Source organism: Bombus vosnesenskii, unplaced genomic scaffold (assembly GCF_011952255.1).
Source record: "Bombus vosnesenskii isolate JDL3184/JDL3185 unplaced genomic scaffold, Bvos_JDL3184-5_v1.1 scf7180000015947, whole genome shotgun sequence".
NCBI classification, from domain to species: domain Eukaryota; kingdom Metazoa; phylum Arthropoda; class Insecta; order Hymenoptera; family Apidae; genus Bombus; species Bombus vosnesenskii.
In genome coordinates this window covers 1-7,428 of record NW_022884218.1, presented here as the reverse complement: position 1 = coordinate 7,428, position 7,428 = coordinate 1, and the positions used below count along the sequence as shown (strand labels likewise).

The window sequence follows — 7,428 nt, the reverse complement described above, 5'->3', positions numbered from 1 at the left end:
GCTGTATCAAATATTTTTAACGTTCGTGTTTCATGAAAAATCATGTGTAACTCGTTGAATTCGCAAATGTAACAAAAAATTCCATGAAAAACCTTATATTATTGTAATTAAAAAATAATTATATTAGGAGGAGAGTCGTATTTCGGAACGTCATCGGAACATATTATACCTTGTATGTGATTATTTGGAACACAATGGGTGAGTATATTATAATTAAAATATATTCCTAGTTCCAATTCTTTTGAATAGTGTCAGTGACCAATCGAAATAGAAATCAGTGGACATCATGGAAAGAGAAGGCGAAACCAAATTTGAAAATTCGACATCGGTAATTCAGTAGTTAAGAATAACTCAATCGATAATGTAGATTAACTAGTTATAAACAAATATATGAAGTATAAATTCAAATTATTCTTATCCATCTAAAAATTGGAAATTAAAAAGCAAAAGACAAGAAATTATCTTCGAGGATTTATATAGTAAATACATTCTTTTGCCTGTCTTACCTAGAGATAAAACAGTTGTTTGATGGTTATCTTATAGTGTTCAGTCATTGCGAAAAATATTTTTAATTAGTTAAAAACTATAATTAATTAAAAACTACATTTTTTTATGTATATAGACGTTAGCGATGTATTATTCCGGGAAGCTCGTCTATCTCCCGAACATCGGGTTTGCGACAACATCGATTTGGAAATTATCGTTGCAGAGTATGAAAATTATTACAAGATGAAATTTCAAAAATATCCCATATTGTGTAAGAAAATAACTGAAAGGGAAATGACGAGGGAAGTGACAAATGCAAGCAAAACGTAAGAATTTAAATTATTTAACGATATTAAACGGTATTCAACGTATTCAACGTATCGTATTACAATATGATCCAATGTTTGTAGAAGTATTGAGACAAAAGCCCAATCTGTTAGTAAACAAGCGAGAAGTGAGCCTGTGAAAGAGACGAATCTACAGCAGAAGATAACTGATGACAATACGAATCATATTAATCTCGCAATGACAGTGACGTCAATATTCCCCAATGAGAGTGATGGACGTTCATCAGAAGAGCTATTTAACGTCCCAATGGAACAATCCATGCAATCGAAGATATTGAAATGCATTGAAAAGCTTTATTCAGATAATCCGGAATTACGAGGCTGAGGACATCTCATGCGTAAGTTATTTTCGATTAATATACATATCGTAAAGCTTTTAAACGATAAAATTCCCGTCGATAAACCGTCCAACGTATATCGACGATGACGTGATTTCAGTAACGCTTCAAATATCAAATTACGTAACACTTACTTAATATAGAGAAGACGCCATTTTATCTTTGTATCATCACAGGAGATCATAGTAAGCAAATTAAATGTACATTGGGATGACGTTATAGGCCTAGAGGAATGTAAAACCGCTGTTAAGGAGGCCGTTGTGTATCCCCTTAAGTATCCTATCTTTTTTGATGGCCCGTTTTCCCCCTGGAAAGGTATTTTGCTGTACGGCCCACCTGGTACAGGTAAGATACTCGTATTCTTTTCATTTCTGTACGTGTTTACAAGAAATATACAAAACAGGGAAAACGAAGTTAGCGAAGGCAGTCGCGACAGAATGCCATTGCACCTTTTTTAACATAACTGCCAGCTCATTGGTCAGCAAATGGAGAGGCGATTCCGAGAAGTATATACGTGTAAGTTGCTTTGTCTATGTAAGTCTCTTTGTTCCTTTGTCTATGAAGGAGAGATTCTAGGTATAAAAAGATTTGATTTTATTTTTCGTCATTTATATATAAATAGAATAGTTGTTTGGAAAACGAAATGATATCATATTCGTGATGAGGCAATGAATTTAAGGAATTTCGAATATAATATTTAATGAATAATACATTTGTTAAACTGAACAGGTTTTATTTGAACTTGCCTATAGTCATTCGCCTACAATTATTTTTATCGACGAGATTGACTGGATCGCCACAAATAAAGGAGACTGTATATTGTCTGAACCTGCAAAGAGATTCAGATCAGAACTTCTTTCTAGATTGGATGGATTAGTGTCTAATGAGAATTCTAATGTAGTTCTTCTAGCTACAACTAATTCCCCTTGGTACGTATATCACGTTATTTCAATGTTTTCTAAGTAGAAAATATCGTAATATTTCTCCAAATTCCAAATATGTTATTGTGTTGTTTGAAGTATTCCTTCATTATTATTAGTATAATAGAACGATAATATTTATTGTAAATATGTTATTAGGGGCATTGATGCAGCTTTACTCAGGCGTCTCGAAAAGCAAATATACGTATCATAACCCAATGAAGTTGCTCGACTTGGTATATTCAAATTATACGTTAGCAACCACTTATTAGAAAATACAGATATTGTAAACCACATAGTAAAATGTACTGAAAGATATTCTTGTGCAGATATAAAATTGCTTTGTAAGCAAGCGTGGCTACTAGAAATAAGCCCGATATGGAGGAGACTTGAAAAGAAAGAAACACCTGTTACCACTTTGAAATATGAATTAAAAAGTTATGAAATATTAGCAAAATTGTTAAAAAAAATGTCACCTACAGTTATGCAAATAGATAAATATGATACGTGGAACAAATAAATACGCAATCGTAAGGACAGATATTGAAAAATATAAATAAATGCATTATCGTTCGAGAAATCATTCGCATGTGTGTGCATGTGTGTGCGCGCATGTGTGTCATGTGTGTCATGTGTGTGCGCGTGTGTGCGCGCACGCGCTATAGGCTAAGTTTAAAATGTTCGGTTGTATTATATCCTTGTATTATATATGTCGGAGATGAAAGGAAAACCGGAGCCTTCCCTTTGCAATTTTGAGGAAGCCTTCTAATGCTTTAGCCTAGATTTTATCATAACTGTAATTAAGCAATTGTCATTTGTAATTGTTTGATATTTGTGAAAGCGAAAGTGGGTTCGAGATGACAACTGGTCGCCGAACGTAGCCACGGTCACGGGATAAACGTTTTGCCTGACGAAGGTGTGGATCGGTTGTATTGTTCTCCCTAGAAATCACATAGAATTGTACTTTAGAGATGTCGATATAATGGGACACACGTTGTATTAGGAATCAATCTCCAGACAGAAACTGCCTAGCAACGGCGTTTGAATCTTTCTCGATGTTTCCAAAGAGTATACAACAAACTTTTGACAGAAATTGCCTAGCAACAACGATTGGAACCTTCTCGATGTTTCCAGCGAGCATATAACAAACAAATGCAGTCGTATAGCGAAAAAGATTTTCATCAGATATTCATTCGTGTGATCGCCTTGGAAAGTGATACATCGAGCAATTTACCGAGTGTCTTAGCAATCGTATTTTTTTGTGTTTAAAATTATTCTACGCATAGTAAAAAGTTATCCCGTTGACCGTGGATTCGTTTGAACCCAGGAACATTGTTAATAGCGTTAATTAAATTCATTATTCGTTAAATTTATTATTCGTAAAACATATTATTCGTTACTCTTATTATTCGTTAAACTTATTATTCTTTAATCTAATCATTAGTTAAACTTATCATTTGTTAATCTTATCATTCATTAAACTCAATATTCATAATATTTTGCAAAATCTTGTATATTCGCGTAAATATAATCTCTGTTTCGTAAAACAATGGCTAATTATTCGTTCCTCTTATTGTTCGTTAAACTTATTAATCTTTAATCTAATTATTAGTTAAACTTATCGTTTGTTAATCTTATTATTTATTAAACTCATTATTCATAATATTTTGTAAAATCTTGTTTATTCGCGTAAATATATTCTCTGTTTCGTAAAACAATGGCTAATTCAAACGAAGGATCATTACGCGCCTTAAATCCTAATGATAACCCGACATATATATGTGAGTGTATTTTATCAAAAATATGTTTTTTATGTTTTCTTATCTTAGTAATTATTTTTAAAAAAGTCTTAAAGTCTTATATGAAAATAAAGCTGTTCTTTATTTCAAATAATTGAAGTAAATAAATACAATGAGTTTTATATTTTATTATATCTTATATTATTGTTATATTGTTATTGAAAAAATTGATATAATCAACAGTTCTTCCTGTTCTCTTGATTGTTTCTTGCTTGTTTCAAACCATGATAATAACCTACAAAAGAAATAACATAGTCCATTGAAAATTTAATATACAATAAAATACTTATATGAAATAATTACCTGTGTAATATACCATGTAACCACTAATATACCATGACATCAACATACTTGAAAGTGCGTCTGTATCATTATCTGGTAATCTAGTACATTTTATTAAAATTTCGTATTTTTTTCCAAATAAAATGTTAAACTTATTCCAAATTACTTATTAATATTAGAAGTATTCAGCATTCCATTAGAATTTTTAAATTGTACTTACTTGGCCATTAATTGTGGTGGTAAAGGAGGTGCAGGTGGCATTATATCAGTCATCGAATTGAAAGATGGTCCCGGTATGAAGTGATGTTTATACGCATTTGCTTCTTCAGAGTCACAATCCATTTTTTCTACATTATATTTTTTCGAATTTACATTTGTAGAAAAATTAGTCTCACAAGTCTCATCGTTCTCTTCATTGAATTTCTCTTCCAAAGCTTTCTTTTGTTGTGCTATTTGACTTTGCAAACCTTCTGATTCTAAAAGAGAACTCAACTCGACTTTCTGTGTATTACCATAGCCTAAACACAGAGTAAAAGAAATTTTTGTCATTTAATAGAATGACTGAGTGCCATTCGGTTACTGTCCTTACAGGCAATGTATTAGAATTTCCCGTGCATAAATGTATATGTATAAATGTTTGCCTTGATATATGTAGTAATAATCACTCGTCTAATGAGGAGAATTATATTCCAAGCAGCTAATAATGAACAATAAGTAATATGCATGTTTATGGTTCATGACCCTATATCCCACGGGTCTCCCCATAGACATTGACAGGTACTCCTGCCCAGTTAAGGACCTGCTGAATGACACTGTGATAGACTATGCGAAAGCCTTTACTTCATATATATATGTATTTTTAGTACATTTCTTAATTGACATAACCATCATGCTAAAGGTATTACCTACAAATTTTACAACACACGTACTGTTGAGGTTATTCGGTGTGTAAACAGAGAAAACACGTGGATAAATTGTAAGGTAGAAAATATATTTAAATAGAAGTGTAATAAGTAAAAATACAATTTGAGCTGGTCCAGATCCGCACGCTAGCTGTGTTACCTAATAACTGAAAAACCCCGAAGCCAACGTCGCCTGTCTACTGTTTATGGCCTGACTTCGTCGCAGTCTTTTGTCTACACGCTGTCGATGGCTTCAGTGCTTGAGAAAACTAAAAAAGACCAGATGTAGAGTTTTCTTAGAAGTGAACTTCAACACCCTCCCTAAAACTCTACATCCCTACAAACAATTATCTCAAATTTACAAATTATCTCTTAATATTTTCTAACTCTTGTCGTAAATATCTGAAAATTAATTTGTCAATGCCTTCTCAAGTACATTTGCCAGCCGCCTTTCTCTTTTCCATACAAATTAATTTATTACACAAAAAAAAACTAGAAGACTAAACAGATCATGTAGAGTTTTTCCTCTTTTTTTTTGAGAAGTAATATTCACTTCGACACCCTCTCTAAAAGCTCTACATGTTTACAAACAATTACATCTTAATATCTTTTTTACTTTTCAAACCTAACTTTTTCCTTAAATATTCAAATCCTCGGTTTTGGCAACGCCTTTGTACATATATCTGCCAATTGCTCTTCGCTTGTTACATACGTTATATCAATTTCGCCTCTATTGTATAAATCTCGCAAGAAATGATATCTTATGTCAATATGCTTACTTCTTTGATGGAATTCTGGATTCTTAATTAATTTCACGGCACTAGTATTGTCTACACATAGCATATACTTAAGGATCTCTAATTTACATTCAAGAAATATTTTCTTTAGCCACATAATTTCTTTCGCTCCTGAGGCTGCACTGACATATTCAGCTTCGGTCGTAGATAGAGCTATACATTGTTGTCGCTTACATTGCCATGTGATGGCCGCATTCGCATACTTACATACAACGCCTGATGTCGACTTTTTTGTTTCTTTGTCGCCTGCATAGTCAGCGTCGCTAAAGGTTTCGAGACTGCCTGCTTTTGTATATAAGAGTCCCATGTCTGCGGTCCCTTTTATGTAGCGCAAAATTCGTTTGACTAATTTCCATTGATACTGGTTTGGATTCTCTAAGTGTCTCGCCGCTATATTTATTGCAAAACTAATATCTGGCCTACTTACGGTTTGTAAAAACATTAAGTTCCCTACGGCTTCTCTGTATGGTGCGTTACAATCATTATCGCCTATGTTACTTTCGTTCCAATTAGTCTCGATAGGTGTAGAAACACTGTTTGCCTCATTCATATTAAATTTTTCCAATATGTTTTCGATATACCTACTCTGATGAATGAATATTGAACCATCTTCTAACCTATTAATTTCAAGTTCAAGAAAACTCTTTACTTCTTTCGAACTCGTAATTTTGAATTCTTTATTTAAATCATCGAAGAATTTATCAATTAAAGATTCGTCTGAAGCTGCTACCAGTCCATCGTCTACGTATATGGTCATCAACATTAATTTGTCGTCTTTTGTATAAATATAAAAACAAGGATCTGCGTTACTCTGATAAAATTTTAAGTTCGAGATAAATTTTGTGAAACTTTCCGTCCAACATCTTGGAGACTGCTTTAAGCCATATAGGCTTTTTAGCAATTTACAAACCCGATTTGTACCATCATCATAACCTTTTGGTTGTTTCATATAAATATCTTCTTTCAGACTTCCGTATAAGAATGCGGTTTTAATGTCGAACTGTCCGAGGTGTAAATTATTTTTGGCTGCAATACTGAGCATTAATCTAATTGTGTCAAACCGAGCAACGGGACTATATGTTTCCTTATAATCTATGCCTTCTTTCTGTGAACACCCTTTTATTACAAGTCGCGCTTTGTATCGTTCCGAGTTGTCCGGATTTAGCTTTATCGTTAAAGCCCACCTATTGCTAAGTACCTTCTGATCTTTAGGTTTTTCTACAAGTATCCACGTCTTATTTTCATGGTGCGATTTCATTTCATCATTCATAGCTGTTTCCCATAACTCTTTCTTTTCGGATCTCATCGCTTCATTAAAATCCACCGGTAATTTTTCCGCCACGTACGTTACTGGGTTACCATAAAAATCGGTTCGTTTGATCTTATCTCTATCTCTCAATTGTCTCACATTGTCGCTAGTTCCATGAGGTTGTTTTTCATGTTCACTCTCTGCACTTTCATACGTACATGCTCTATCGCTCTGCGCTCACATCTTCGCGCTCGACAATTTTCTGTAAAATTAATTTTACGAATTTCGCATTTTCTAGTTCAGGCTTA

The 7,428-nt window shown here is 33.2% G+C and overlaps 1 pseudogene; it reads left to right on the top strand.

Moving 5' to 3' along the window:
- Window positions 1-459: 459 nt before the first annotated feature.
- Window positions 460-2,569, top strand: LOC117241462 (annotated as a pseudogene).
- The last annotated feature ends 4,859 nt before the right edge of the window (window positions 2,570-7,428 follow it).